A 15,455-nucleotide genomic window follows, 5' to 3' on the forward strand; every position below is an offset into this window, starting at 1 on the left:
GACATGGGAGCCAGGGGGACAAAGGACTCACGACAATGACAGGGAGCACAGGGCGAGGGAGCAGGAACCCTCCCTGCGCTCCCCAGAGCTTCCTAAACCACAGGCTGGGCTTGCAGTGGACTCAACTTCCTCGTACCCCAGGGGCCAGCTCCGCAGTGGTATCTGGGGCCCTGCAGGCTGCTGAGGACCAGAGCACTGCTTCTCTCTCCCTGGTTCCCGGAGGCTGCTGCTGTCCGTTTTCAGCGCTGGGGCCACCGCTGTGAGCAGCGCGCGTGCACACACACGTGCACACACCAGCCTCGCTCTGCGTACCGTGGGCGGGGGAAAGCCCGGGGAGAGGCCTGCACGAAACAAAGCAGAGAGGAAGCTGGATGGCGCGGTCGTTTCCTGGGGCTGCCCTCAGTTGCTACAAACCAGGTGATGAGAACCACAGACACATAGCCTCTTCCGGTGGAGGCCAGCAGCCCAAAATCAAGGTGTCACAGCCTCCAAAGGCTGAAGGGGAGTATCCTTCCTTTCCAGGTCCTGGGGCCCCAGGCGTCCCTCGGCTTGTGACCCTCGACCTCTGCCTCCTCTCTCGTTTAAGGTACCAGTTGTTGGATTCAGGGTGATCTCCTCTGATGATTCGAAACCTAATGACATCTGCAAAGACCGCGTTTCCAAAGAAGGTCTCATCCACAGTTTGCAGGGGTTGGGATGTGGACATACTTCCGGGGCCACCACGGATGGCGACAGGGAATGGGGAGCCGGGTGGAGCAGGGGAGGGAGAGGGACAGCCTGGGCAGGGAGAGGCGAGGGGAAGGAGTCAGCAAGGTGCACAGCCATCAGCCCGTCTGAAAGAGCAAATGGCTAGGCTCAGACCCCAGGTGAAGTCCCGCCCTCGCCTCCCACTCCCCGTGCTAGCTGCGCACCGCGGCTGGTTTTGATTTTCTGCCCTGTGTTTCCTGGTGGGTTTGATGACCTCGTGTTCTATAACCTGGGTGGTTACAAGCAGCCGTCTGTATTTTACAACATCCAGAAAGCCCATGCCAGCTTCAGGTACTGAGTCAGCAGCCTGAGTCTGTGGGAGGAAGAACTCCTTGGGGCTGGGGAAGCGAGCCCCTCACTCAGCAATGACCAATTTCAAGATGGTGACAGCTGGGCGTTAAACCCAGCGGGCCCTTCTGACGGGGACTCACTCTGAGTGGCAGAGGGTTAGGGCAGAGCTTCTCAATGCGGCTGCTCCTGAGAATCACCAGAGGTGATACAGAAACAAAAACAAAACCCAGACGGATGCCCGGGCCCCACCCAGGCCAGTGCAGTCAGAGTCCGGGTGGAACCCTGTCTTCTTCCTTAAAGGGAACCCATCCTCTCCCACGAGGACCTGCGTCTCCCCAGCTGGTGTGGCCACGCAGTGCTCACAGGCCACTGGGGGCCGCACCTGGGTGCCACGGCAGCCATCTGAGAAATGGGGAGAGCCAGGGCTGGGGGCTGATGGGCAGGCAACGGGGTTGCCACGGTTAACGGCAGTGAAGTTCTCGGGCCGGCTCCTGGGGGGCCCTGTCAGTGTTGGCTGCCCTAAGTAGGCACCTGGGCCAGCACTGCTCTCGCAGCACAGGTGTCCTGAAAGTGCTTGTGAACGCGTGGTGCCTGGGGGCAAGAATCAGAGGGAAGCAGGGGTCTGAGGTGTGTGGCATCCCCGGGTTGTTTCCTGGCTCCTCATTTGGGTTTCCTGCTAAGAGCAAGGTCCAGCTTGAGCCTTGGCCTAAATTAAACAGCCCCCTCTCTGACCCCCACCCCCACGAAAATACACTCCCACAGCTTACACACACACACACGTGCATGTGTGTGCTTATTTTCTTTGCTGTTCACACTTCTCCTTTTACAGTTCCTCCAATCCTGATCCTAAGACTCCCCTGATTTTGCTCAGAGCCCAAAGCACAGCACTGAAGGCACACACATGGTCTTCCTGCTGTGGGTCAGTGGGTGGGTGGAGGGGCAGTCTAACGCTGGGTGTCCACCATGCTGGGGCCCATAGGGAGGCACAGAAAAGTCAGAGATATGGGTGGAGTCCGCCCTTCAAGGAACAGGCAATATGATGTAGAGGAAGGAGTCATGGTCTACATGAAGTCGAGGAAGGAGCCATTGTCTACATGAGGTCGAGGAAGGAGCCTGCGGTCTATGTGGGGTAGAGGAAGGAGCCTGCGGTCTACGTGGAGTAGAGGAAGGAGCCATGGTCTGTATGGGGTAAAGGAGCCTGTGGTCTACGTGGGGTAGAGGAAGGAGCCTGCGGTCTACATGTTGTGGAGGAAGGAACCATGGTCTGTATGGGGTGAAGGAGCCTGTGGTCTACGTGGGGTAGAGGAAGGAGCCTGCGGTCTACGTGGGGTAGAGGAAGGAGCCTGCGGTCTACATGTTGTGGAGGAAGGAACCATGGTCTGTGTGGGGTGAAGGAGCCTGTGGTCTACGTGGGGTAGAGGAAGGAGCCATGGTCTGTCTAGCGAAGAAGGGGCACGTGGTCTAGAGGTGGACTGTCTGGCTTCAAAACCCACCACCATTGTTCACCAGGAGCATGAACCCAGGCCATTACTTACCTCCTGCTTCCCCATCTGTAACCCGGGAACAAGAAGAGTGCCTCACTATGGCTGTTGGGAGGGTAGGACGAATGCACACATGAGCTAGTTAGTCCCATGCTTATGAAAGAGCCCAGCACAAAGCAAGCCCCACGTGCGTTTCCCGTCCTCGTTATTCACAAGCCGCTTCAACCCAAAGGCTGAGTGTTCCCGGGCTTCCGGCCGCTTGCCGCCGCTGAGCTTCAGTGTTTTCATCTATAAAATAAAGATGAACACAGTACTAGGCATTTAGTAGATGTGCAGCAGAACTTCTCCCCTTTCCTGAAGTTGCTTAGAGTCTAACGGGAACAGGATGCCCAGGGGGGGACCTCACAAGTTGAGGTGAGTCTAAATGAGGATTGGATAGGGATTTCAGACCCTCAGTGTTGTGGAATCTCAGAGAAATCAGAGCCCCTTCGCACCCCAGCTACGGTCAGTGATGCCTCAGCCCCCTTTCCTTTGCCTGCCCCCAAAGCTGGGTAATTACTACCATTCCAGTACGTGACTTCCATTTTTGAAAAGTTGTAATTCCTCCACTAACACATACTTGCTGTGGGAAAATTAGAACATACAGATGAACAGAAAGAAGGAGACAGAGAAGCCACCATACCCCCCAGCCAGAGATAACCAGTTAACATTTGGGTGAGCACCCATCCAGATTGTCTTACTTAAAACACAGAAATGGGATCACCCTGTCTTCTAATCCCCTCCAATCTGGCTTCCTCCCCACCCCGTCACTGACCCACCCTCATCAGGGTCACTGGTTACCTCAGTGTGACCTAATTCTGTGGCCACTTGGCTGATGTCACCGCCGCTCTTTCATAATGACACCGCCGTGAGCATCCTTCTTGCTGAAATGTGTCCCAATTCTCATTTATATATAGATTTTTAAATCAACCCCTTCCCCAAATGTGTAGGACCCCAAAGCTATGGAAATAGCAAAACCGGCCTGATCCCCGCCTTTAGCACCCTCTCCCACCTCAGGAAGCCAGTGCATGGGGTCCACTAAGCTGGCCATCTGGCAGCCATAACCGCGAGTCCGGGCCCCGGGTGGGGCTCCGCTCAGCAGGGAAGGCGGATGGTCTAGACCAGTGCTGCCCAGTGCGTGAGCCCCTAGCTGTGCATGGCTACTGGGCAGGGGCAGCATGGCTGGTCCGAACTGAGATGAGCTGCCATATTTTGAAAACTTAGTAGACAGGAGAGACTATGGACTCTGGGAAACAAACTGAAGGTGTCAGAGGGGAGGGGGGTAGGGGACTGGGATAGGCCGGTGATGGGTATTAAGGAGGGCATGTATTGCATGGAGCACTGGGTGTTATACGCAAGTAATGAATCATGGAACTTTACATCAAAATCTAGGGATGTACTGTATGGTGACTAACATAATATAATTAAAAATTATTATAAAAAAAGAAAACTTAGTAGAAAGGAATTTTAGATATCTCTGTTTTTACATTAATTGTGGGGTAATATTTTGGATATACTTGGTTAAAATATTTTAAGAACAACTCCACCTGTTTCTTTTTTACATCTTTTTAGCGTGGTTACTAGAAAATTTTAAATTATGTGTGTGGTTTAAGTTATATTTGTATTGGGCAACGCTGGCCAAAACATCCCCCTTTTTCACACCCACGGCATTATTCATGCCTGTCAGGAGCATTTCCTTGCTTCCCGGGACCTCACCACCCCAACAGGTGAAAATTGCTCATCTTCGTTTTGCAGATGCAAACATACCCCTTGAAGAGGGGGAGACTTGCCTGAGATCACAGCATGCTGAAAAGAGTACACTCTAGAGCCCGACCTCTGTCCAGAGTCAGGGCATGTCCCTGTCCTCCTTGGAGGCCTCCCTGCCTGGACTCCCATTCCGGGGCTCCCCGCCTTCCAGATCTGGGCCTGCGAGGCTTGGCGCCATGCTCAGCCTTGCTCCTTGCAGGAGTCTAGACTTCCAGGGGACTCTGGTTCTGATCCTGTAAGCCTGAGGGAGCCCAGATAACTGGGGAAAGAAAGCAGGGCCTTCCCTGCCTTCCTCCTGCTGGGCAGCCCTGCCTTCCCCCTGCCCTGCAGCCCTGCCCTCCTCCTGCCTCCCCCTGCCCTGCAACCTTGCTCTCCCCCTGCCTTCCCCTGCCCTGCAACTTTGTTCTACCTCTGCCTCCCCTTTTCCTGCAGCCTTCACCCTGCAGCCTTGCTCTCCTCCTGCTTTCCCCACCCTGCAGCCTTGCTGTCCCCCTGCCCTTCAGTCTTGCCCTCCCCCTGCCCTGCAACCCTGCCCTTTCCCTGCCTCCCCCTGCCCTACAACCTTGCCCTCCCTCCTGCCCTCTCCCTGCAGCCCTGCAGCCCTGCAGCCCTGCAGTTCTCCCCTCCCTTCCACTACCCAAGAAGAGCAGGGTTCTATGGAGTGGAGGGAAGGCTGCCACACTGTCCTGCTGGGTCCTGTTTCCATTAGCATGACTGTTGACAGGAACATGTCACAGCAGAAGACAGATGCTGGCTTTGTCCCCCGAGTCCTCAGACCTTGGTACCAGAGGTGGCCCCGAAAGTCCTTTTCTCTGTAAATCACTGCATTTATTTAGTCCTTGAAGGGCTGTCCACAGAGCCTGCCAGGCCACAGAGGTGGTGCGTCCAGTCCCTCCTGACAGCCACCACTTCAGTGCGGGGCTGCCCCTGGACACCCTCTCTCTACCACAGGACACCAGAACCCGCCCCTCCAGGAATTTCTTCACAGATGAGAAGCATTTGCCAGTCTTTGTTAGTTGTGATTCGAATTGTCCCGTTTTGCACTATTTATAGCAACATAGTTGGTGAAGCCAACACAGGCTTGGGGGTCCCCACAGTAGCCTCTGACAGCACCCCATGTGCCTTCTGGCTGGGGCCTCACAGCCTGTGTTTATGGGGCATCCCTGCACACCCAGCACTGGGGTCAGAGCAGCCCCTCAACCAGCTCCAGCTGCTCCGTTTTCTAAAGGAAGAAACTAAGGGCAGAGAGGTGGAGAGGTAGCCAGGAAATGGTGGCATCGGAACGTGAAGGGGGACCACAGTCCCTCAAGGGTCTCAAATAGACCACAGGCCGGGTGACCGTGCAGGAGGCCCCGCCATTGCTGGGATTGTTGTGTAGATGGGCAAGGCAGGATGGCGCCTCTGGGGGGACACTGGGAGAGTCAGCCCGCGCTGGGGGGTCGGGACCCTCCTGCTCTGCTGGTGGGAACCACAACGCGGCACCTGCCGGGGAGAACCGGCCAGCAGCTCCTCAGAAGGTTAAACCCAGAGTCACCACGAGACCCGGCAGTCCCACTTCTGGGCTTAAACCCAAAAGGTTGAGAACAGGCACCAAAGCAGAATCTTGTACACGAATGTCTCTAGCCACACTATTCACAACAGCCAAAGCTGCAAAGGTCCAAGTGTCTGTCACCAAGTGACCGAAGAGATACGACGTGGCCCATCCACATGGCAGGACGTTGCTGGGCCCTGAAAGGGGGTGTGGACACGCGCACAGCGGGCAGCACCTGGGCCGGGCCAGGCAGAGGGACAGCAGCAAGCACACAGGATTGCATAGTGTAGGATTCCACTGACATGAAATGTCCAGAATAGGCACATTATAAATGAGCCAGAGAGCAGACGAGTGGTCGCCGGGCTGGCGTAAGGGGAATGGGGAGTGCTGACAGCTGGGTTGGGTTTCTCTGGGGATGATGAAGGTGTTCGGGAACTAGCTAGAAGTGCTGGTTGCACAGCACGGTGAATGTGCTCAGTGCCACGGGTGCACCCTATCCGTGGCTCATTTTACGCATGCCGATTTCTCCTCCATATAAAGAATGTCAAGCCTAAACAGATGGAAGAGAAGACAACCAGGGCCCTGGGTGAGGTAACCAGCCCTGGGATTGTGGCAGGAGGGCTCAGCACCGTCCGCCAGACACTCCAGTGTTGTTTTCGGTTTTTACATACAGCACAGAGCCCTTGTCCCTTCTTCTGGTTACTCCATGTCATCAGGGCGGAGGAATCCGCAGTGACAGGCAGCGAGGTCAGGCCATGGGGTGCAGGCGGGGAAGCCACCACCGGCCTCACAAAAGGCCAGCCCGCTGAAGCCAAGAGTCCCGCCCCCAGCCCCCACCGCAGGCTGATTCTCCAGGCTCCAGAAGGTTCTCAACTGTGACCATTTGCTCTTTAAAAGGGCAGGCTCCTTATCTCAAGCTTCCTTCAGCCACCGGGGGAGAGTTCGCAAACCATTTTCCCCCACGACAATCTCATGAGAAGGCTCTGTGCCCCTTCCTCCAGCTCTGGGTTCCCGGGTAGGCCTCTCCAGCAAATTCCCTGTAGGCAGCCAAGATTGATAGCTGCCCCGAGAGGTGGCCCCCGCCCCCACGCCTGAGCTCTGCAAAGGGACCTGGATGCTTTCACGGACAGAGAGCTTCTCCCTTTCCATAACACCCAGCGGGTGCTCTCCGGCGTGTTCCAGCCTCTGCGTCGAGAGCTGCCTTCTGAGACCGGTTGCAGATGGTGTTAGGAAGTGAAGTCGGTTATATCAGAACCACTGGTGACTCCACATCCTTGCTCCTTAAATTAGCAAAACAAAACAAAACAAAAATAGTGGAAGGTCTTAATGCCCGGTGTTGACAAAGGCGTAACAGACATTTGTGTGCACAGCTGATGGACGGGTAAATGCATTTACAGCCTTTTCACGCGGCGAATTGTCAGTGTATACACGGGGGCTTAGAAGGGTCCGCACCCCCTAAGCCGTAACTCTTCCACCGGGAACTCACTCAAGGAAAGAAGCAGGCAGGCCCACTCGATTCACCTGCGAGGAACCACATCCACATGTTGTTGTGTGAAGGGGCGTCTCCAGGAGCAGCCCAGGTGCCGGTCAGGAGGGGACGGGCTGGGGCCCCGTGGAGGCGCTGGCCTCGCGTCCGCACTGCGTCCTGTGCTGCTCTTCCCTTCACTGGCAGAGGCATGTTCCTCATCAGCCGCCACAGGATTCAATTGTTTTAACTTAAAATATACAGGTTCCCAAATAATATTTAACGAAATGGAAATATTTCATGATAAAATGGTAATGAGAGGGGCGCCTGGGTGGCTCAGTTGGTTAAGCATCTGCTCAGGTCATGATCCCAGGGTCCTGGGATCGAGCCGCCTCTGGCTCCTTGCTCAGCAGGGAGCCTGCTTCCCCTGATCTCTCTGCCGCTGCCCTGCTTGTGCTCTTTCACTCTCTCTCTGTCAAATAAATACATAAAATCTTTTTTTAAAAATGGTAACGAGAAAAACAAGATCTAAAATTATGTAATAATTCTAACCATGTTTTATATATATGTATGTAGAGAAAGAGAAAATGTAACAAAATGCTTAAAGCAGCTAATCCCCAAACGGCAGGGTTACAGATAATCGATAAATTATTTCTTAAATGTTTCCATTTTTTAATAAACTTCCATAAGAATGTTTTGTTTTATAATACACATGAGAGACTTACTTTACAATAGAAAGAAACACGCTGGTTTTCAAACCCCTGCCCGTTGCGAGCTACAGAGGCAGCATGCGCGGTGCTGCGTCACACTGTTGCCGCAGGAGCTCCGACATGACATCGGGGGGAGGCAGGCGTGGGTTGTGGAGAGCCCTCGGGTTTGGGAGAGCCCTCGGGTTTGGGAGGTCCCGACTGGGTTGCAGACCTGGTGCTAGGCAGGGTCCCCCCACCCCCCTGCCCGTGAAGTGGAGGAAATGCCCACCGTCCCCCAAATCCCAGCAGGGCTCTGGGGCCCAGGGCCCAGGACAATGGAGGGTGTTAAGCTGTTTATTATTCCAAGCTAGCAGAATTAGCAGGCTTCACACAGGTACTTAAGACGCACATGCCGCCCTCCAGAACGCCCACCTCCGTCAAGTGCTGCAAACCTCTGATTAGCGATGCTCTAACTGCTGAAAGATCACAGGCCCTTTCCAGGGCCTGACAAACCCCAGAGGCCCCGGAGGACAGCAGCGAGACTTCCAGGATGGTCAGCAACACAGGCTGGGGATACAGGGGGACTTTCCTGCGTGTGGGAGGACACACAGCTCGACCTCCCGTGCCGAGACCCCGCCGGACAGTGAGGGCCGGACCCGTGACACGCCTGCCGTGGCTGGGTCCTCACCACACCCTGCAGGTCGGAAGCGGCCAGCCCATTTTACAGATTTTTATTAAGGGAGCTCAGAAAGATTATCTGGCTCTGTGAGAAAACGTTGTTCATTCAGCCATTGTTAAAAAATGTGTACTAAAGCCGCATGTGCCAGGCACTGTTCCTGATGCGGGGGCAACGATAGTGAACCAGTCGACAGGCCTCTGACCTCATGGAACTTGCCTCTCCAGGGAGAGCGTAAACATCAGATACGTAAATGTCAGGTCATGTTGAGTAAAAGGAAGGGAGGGTGAGGGGTACCGCGCTGTGGGGACGGCATCTGAGCGGATGCCTAGCTCTCCCTGGGAACCCTGCTGCCATTTGGCCTGCATGATGCCGTAGGGTGTGCTGATGTCATATCCCGGTTGTGACATCATGCTGCAGCCATGCAGGATGTCACCACCGGAGGAAACCAGGTGGAAGGTACAGGAATCTTCCCAAATTATTCCTTACCAGTGTGTGTGCATCTACGGTCATCTCCAAATAAAACGTTTCTTAAGAAACAAAAAATTATCAACCCTCCAAATAATAATAATAATAGCTCCCATCTGTCAGGTGTGTGAACAGACTGCAGAGGCTGACCGCCCTTCCGCCAGACCTCCTGGGTTCAAATGTCAGCTCCACTCTGTGCCTTAGTATTTGCATCTGAAAAATGCGTCCAGGGTGGGCCCTACCTCCTCCAGCAGGTGTCCCACTTGTGCTGTTTGTTTCTTATTGTTATGACTCTGTGGAAGGTTCTGGAAGGCTCTGGGCTGGCCTTTCAGGAGCGTGGGTCATCGCCTTACATAATCCTCACGGCCATACTTCAGAGGCATAACTAGACCCCATTTACAGCCTGGGCGGCGGGGCCGGTGGGGCTCAGAGGGCAAGAGGGAGGCTCCTGGGCCCACGGAGAGGGGGCCCAACCCCTGGGCTCAGAGGCTGTGGGAGTTTGGCCAGGGTTGGGGGGAGGAGGCCTGGCTCTGCAGAAACCACAGCCCCCCTGGAGCAGCACTGCAGCACCCTGCCCTCCGAGCACCGCTGTGCTTTAGAGATGCCCGCATCTTGCCGGAGTGAGGGGCGCCGCGCCACTCACGCTCACAGAGGGGCTGGAGCTGGGTCAGAGTGGCAGAAGGCCGGCTGCACCAGCCAGCGCTCCTCCTTGCTTCCAAGCCTGCCCCACTTTCTTTCTGTCTCAAGTCCTGAGGTTTGTCTCAGCGAAGAGAGGTTTGGTATTTCCAGAAAGGGTTCTTCTCTTCCCTGAGAACAAACAGACCCCAGCTCGTCACCACCCCAACGGGAGAAGAGATGGAGGAGGAAAGTGGCCGGGCGCTCCTGCCTGTGGCGGGTGGGGGCTCTGGGCGGGCGGCACATCTGCGGGACCACCCCAGCTGGGCCCGCCTTTGTGGGGCAGCAGACGGAGGCCCTCAGAAGCAAGATCGCCCCACGGAGAGCAGCAGAGCTGGCTGGACTGCTGTTTTGACACCGTGCAAGAGGTTGTCCAAGAAAACAGTGACACCTTCCAGCTCCCCAATGCCAGCCTCTCCTCCCAGGACTGCCGACAGGGGAGCCGAGCCCCTGGGTTCCCACCCCAGCTCTGGCACGTACTATCTGTGTGCTGCCGGGAAGTCACCCGCACCTCACTTATCCCATCTGCAAAATCGGCACAAAAGGAACACCTGCCCCACAGGTCGTTGCCAGAGCGACGTGAATGAGGCATGAGAGGCTCCCCAAACAGTGCCTGGATTTCTAGATGCTATCCATACGTTAGCTCTTCTTAACAAGGCTTGCACCTTACAGGAAAGCCGGGAGGCCGACCGGACGTCAGAATTACTTAGGACAAATAACCGACATGTCGGCTCCTATTCATCAAGATTTGCATTTTTTTTTTCAGAAAATGTTAAATTTCTATGGTTTTTGTTTTGTCTTATGCTACATTTACCGAGGAAGAGAAAAAGCCCCATGGCGACACGAGGGAGCTCTATGGAAGTCCCATCCCGGGCTCAGAATCTCCTTGGTCTCCCAGTGTGGACGGTGAAGCCCCAGGCTGGGAGTGGGGACCCCTCACTTCCCCACAGACCCACCCAGAAGGGGGCAGAGCAGAAGCAGGCATCCGGGAAATGATCCCCTGCTGCTCCTGTCTGTGCTTCACCCAAGTGCACAGCCCGGAGTGCTCCGGGGATCCGTCCGGTGCGGCAGCCCCTGGGCCGGGGCCGGCCCCCACCCACACAGGGCATCTCCGGTGTGCGAATTCTAAACAGCAAGGCCTCCGCTGTCTTCAGTGAGGCAGGGAAGCTCACGTAAGATGTCTGCAGCTACAAGTTTAGGGTCAGAGCAGTGGGTCTCAGTTCCTTACTGTCCACGGAACTACGTGGGAGCTGATAAAAAGTACTGACGTCTCCCCAATCTTCGGGGTGGCATCAGGCATCTGCACTGTCAAAGCTTTCTAGGGGACCCTACGGGACAGTCACCAGGTGGGGGGTTGGGAGGCTTAGGGTGGGAGCAGCAGAGACAAGCTCCAGCCGGCTGACCGAGAGAGGCCAAATGGTGAAGAGGAGGGTGATGCGGGGTCCATCCTGCCTTCCCTCACCAGCCCCTCCCCCAGCTTCTCCTCTGGGCTCCAGCCTGGCTGATAGCAGAGCCTCCCCTTCTCACCACTCATCCCTATCCCTAGTGTTCTTCTCTCCTCCGCCCGGCCCACCTGTCACCCTTTCCCGCGGTTCTCTTCCCCGTGTCTCAGGCAGGACAACACCCAGTCTTCTAGGTCCTGCCTCTCGGGCTCTTCAGGCTTCCTGCTCTGATGCTTGAGGGGTGGGGGGCTGCGGCAGCCACGCTGGGAAGGAAAGCTGGCTCCCGAGTCGTTCTCGTGGACCAACCAGATCGGCAAGTGAGGCTTTTCCAGAGCAGCATTGCTCCAGCTCTGGCCTTAGTTCCCTGGGCCACTGCCCGTCCATCCGGAGTTCAGACCACACTCTGAGCACCTCCCTGCCAACGCATTTCCAGCTGTCCTGTCCCCTCTGCCTGACAAGGGTCCAGAAAGCTCAGCACAAAAGTTGCTGTTGGGCTGCCTGCCGTCCTGCTGCGAGGCTCCATGGCCATCACCAGGGCCACTGTCTCCCGGGACGGCATGCATAGGGGTGTCTGCTAAGAAGGGGGCAGCGACACCTGTCCAGAAATGAAGGACTGCACCCAGGGCCGCCACGCCGCATGCGCTGTCTCAGCAGGGCTTTCGTTCCCTGCCCATACTGTTGCCCAGGGTGGCTGCCCAGGAAGGAATCAGGCCTTGCGTCTGAGCTGAAAAGCTAACTGCTCATCTGTCTACATTGGGGAAGGGAATAAAATTTCCCGAGCAAGGGCCCCAGGAGAGATTAGGCTTCACGAAGGGAATCTGCAGGGTCTCGCATTGCCCCAGAGGACGTGTAACTACATTTCAGGCAGAAAAATCAGACAGTGGCTGTGGGTCGTGGGTCCCCTGTCCGATCTCTGCGTCAAGTCAGTTGGTCATGAAAACAGTTAAGTGAATCAAAAGATCAGTTTTAGGGTGAGGGAAGAAAGGCATGTGATAACTCACCCACCCCAGCACACACGTACACCGTGGCACGGGAGGGACTCGACCAGCTCTCCTAGGTCCGGCTGCAAGCTGCTTCCCGGACGCTCGTTCCTGTGGGCCAGGAGAGGTTAATGAGCGAGAGGGTGGTCGGGAAGACGTGCAAAGAACCTCTGTGCTGGGACCAGCCCCTCACTGTTTACAGGAGAAAAAGCAGCCCAGAAATAAAGACGCACCCGTGGCCTCACAGACAATGGGAACAGATGCCCCTTCTCCCCCTCCCGACCCTCTGCAGAGACCCCAGGCCCAGCTCTGAGTCGGCATGCCCACGCGGATGCGCGGCAGCAGGCACACACGCGTCTCTAATGAGCGAGCAAATGTGGGGAAGGGGTGGGGTTTTATATCACCAGTGATTTTTTTTTTCATTTGAATGTAGACATCTGGCATCCTATAAATAAAATAGAAAATGTAAATATTGTAAAACCCATTAGAGAGTGGTTTTAGGTTTGGTGAGAGCACGGGTCAGCTGCAGCCCCAGTTCACTGTGCTGGGAAACCATCACCCCCACACGCGGGCCTTCTCAGCCTGCCGCCCGTCACCCTTGTCACCCTTGTCACCAGGTGGCCGGGCTGCACTCTGCCTGATGAAGAAAGGTGGAAACGGGGGCCAGTTGTCTCATATTGATTATGTCCCATTAACAGTGTTCGAGAGCTACCTAAAATCTTTTCTGCTTTCATTTTATTCCATGGGGGGAAGCGCTTTGTGGTAAGAACACAGATCCCATGCACACCAGTTAAGCCTCGAGACGTGGCCCCAGCCAGATCTCCAGGACCACGTTTAAAACGCTCCTCAAAAGACATTTTCTGTTTGAGACATATTAAAGAAGCTTTATTTAATAATGCTCGATTTGACTTATCCCGTTTAAATATTTGCTCTGATCAGCAACCATTTGATCCCGGTTTCGTTGCTGGCTGCAGACTAATTTCTCCGGGTTATTTTTCTTTGGTGCAGGGTTGATCCCGGAGGCAGAGTAGCTGCTCTCGGGTTCCCTCCTTTCCTCTAATCCGCGCTGTGGGTAGAAAGGAATAGCGCCATAAAAAGCCTGAACTGGAGGCCACTTTTATAACGTTTATATTGCTCGTCTTCCCATCTGTCTGGTTGAAGGCAGAAAATGTCATTTAAAAGACTTCTCCTGATCAGATAATTAAAAGGAGAGATTTCTCCTTTTTAAGGAGAACATCAGATTATAAAGAAATTTCCAAGAAGGCGATCTTTTCGAGGTGTATTCTGCCCTCTGCCTTCCCCCATTCAGGGACGTTTATAACAATCGCTCACACCAAATGCATGGTCACGCATTAGGAGTGGAAGATCCTAGGACAGCATGGAGAAGAGGAGTCATTTAATATCTTAATTCACTATGTTTTCAAGGACAGAATGACACTTTGATTTCTACTGACTTTGGGGACACTCCATATAGATCTTTTTGGTTATCGTTACAGCTATTGTGAAGATTTTACTCTCAAAGTTTAAAAAAATAAAGCCTTTTCTTTTCTTTCTTCTTTTTAGGTTTTATCTTTGCTGCCTTTGAAAACAGCAGCCTTGAAGCCAGCGGCCCCGGTCCCCTCTCCAGGTCTCCCGAAGCCGTTCATTACGACACAGACCCCTGACAGCTACTCCGGATCCCAGCCCAGGGTGAGCCGGACCACGGTGAGGGCAGTGCGTTCTCTGAGTGGCCTCTTGGAGGGGGCTCTTCTCCCAGCCAGGGAGGGGTCTTTCTCTGCGAGAGGGGTGTTTACGATGGCGGGCCAGCGCCTGGTTTATGGACCCCAGCCGGGTGGGAGGGTGCCGCCCCGCCAGCCTGCAGCCTGCGCCGGCCTGAAGTGTTTACCGCGGGCGTGATTTACACCGTCCAGGTGTTCATTTGGGAAACATCTCGGCTCCGAGCTGACACGGCGATTGCCCTGGATTTGCAGACTTAGGCATTTTTTCTGTTCCTAACAGTCCAGGACCCAGAGATGGTTAAAAAAAAAAAAAAAAAAGTACTGGCCCAAAGTGGTTCATGTCCTGTGATTGGCACACTGGAGGGCTGAGGAAGCACTAGCCCCATGCAGGAAATTCACCGGTACCGAGTCTGCCCCCTCATCAGACTAATTCCTTCTGTCGGCTTGTTCTTCAGCCTTTCAGTAGCTGCAGACATGCTACATCTAGGCTTCCCCGCTGCTCCTTTAGTGCCCTGGTGCTTTCCAGAGTGCCCCCGAGGCAGGGCTTTCCTTGGGTGCAACTCGGGGTCCTCAGGTACGGCAGACACATCCTGGAGAGGGAGCCTGGGGCTGGTGGGGATTTGTTCTGCGTGGACCCGCCTCAGCTGGGGTGCTTGCACTCGGACGGACCCCCTCGACGGAGGCTGCTTCCACAATAGACCACCTGCCTTCCTCCTCGCTCACTTTCAGTGCAGGCAGCATTGTCACTCTTTTTCACTGGGTTTGTGTGCGGAGTTCCTAACACCTGTCCTGGGGCAGCCTTGTGTCCTCTGAACGCTGAATTGAAACATGCCCCAAGGAATCAAAATGGTTTTTCCATTTGCCAAAAAACATATATTTTAAATTGTGCTTAATCATATCCATCCCATCCCCTTTTAAAGGAGCTTGGACATTTATTATATACCCATTTTTACACTTATACTAATCTTTTCTCCAGCCACTTCTGGTAACTCCAATGAACAAGAAAACAACTATACTTTTGCCTCATATAGAATATCATAGCTCTATGTATATCTGTATGTATATATATCTATATCGGAGTGAGAGTAAGTGAAGATACCAGTAAGGGAATTGAGAATGATTCTTTGTCTATGTTTTCATTTTTGCAAATACTTTTTTTACCGATCCAGAGAATACTGGGCTGCTTGTAGGAGTTCATTTCAATTTCGCTCTTTCTCTCTCTTTGACAAAATGTCTCCAAAAACCATTGTTTGCCTCCTTTCACAATCTGCAGGCATAAAGCATTTGGTCAAACACAGGCGGGTAAAGAGTAGGGGCCATCAGACCCAGGTTTAGCAAATGATATAATTCCTTCTGAGTCCTACGTTTAAAACAGTCTTTTCAGCCAGTGCTTTGAATACTAACAAATTCACTAAAAAAGCATTCAGACCTCCCGTTTGTATTCCTTTCTCCCGGATTGTGAATACATAAACCTCCCACCATAGAA

The sequence above is a fragment of the Ursus maritimus genome, unplaced genomic scaffold (assembly GCF_017311325.1).
Source record: "Ursus maritimus isolate PB19 unplaced genomic scaffold, ASM1731132v1 scaffold_19, whole genome shotgun sequence".
Lineage (NCBI taxonomy): Eukaryota > Metazoa > Chordata > Mammalia > Carnivora > Ursidae > Ursus > Ursus maritimus.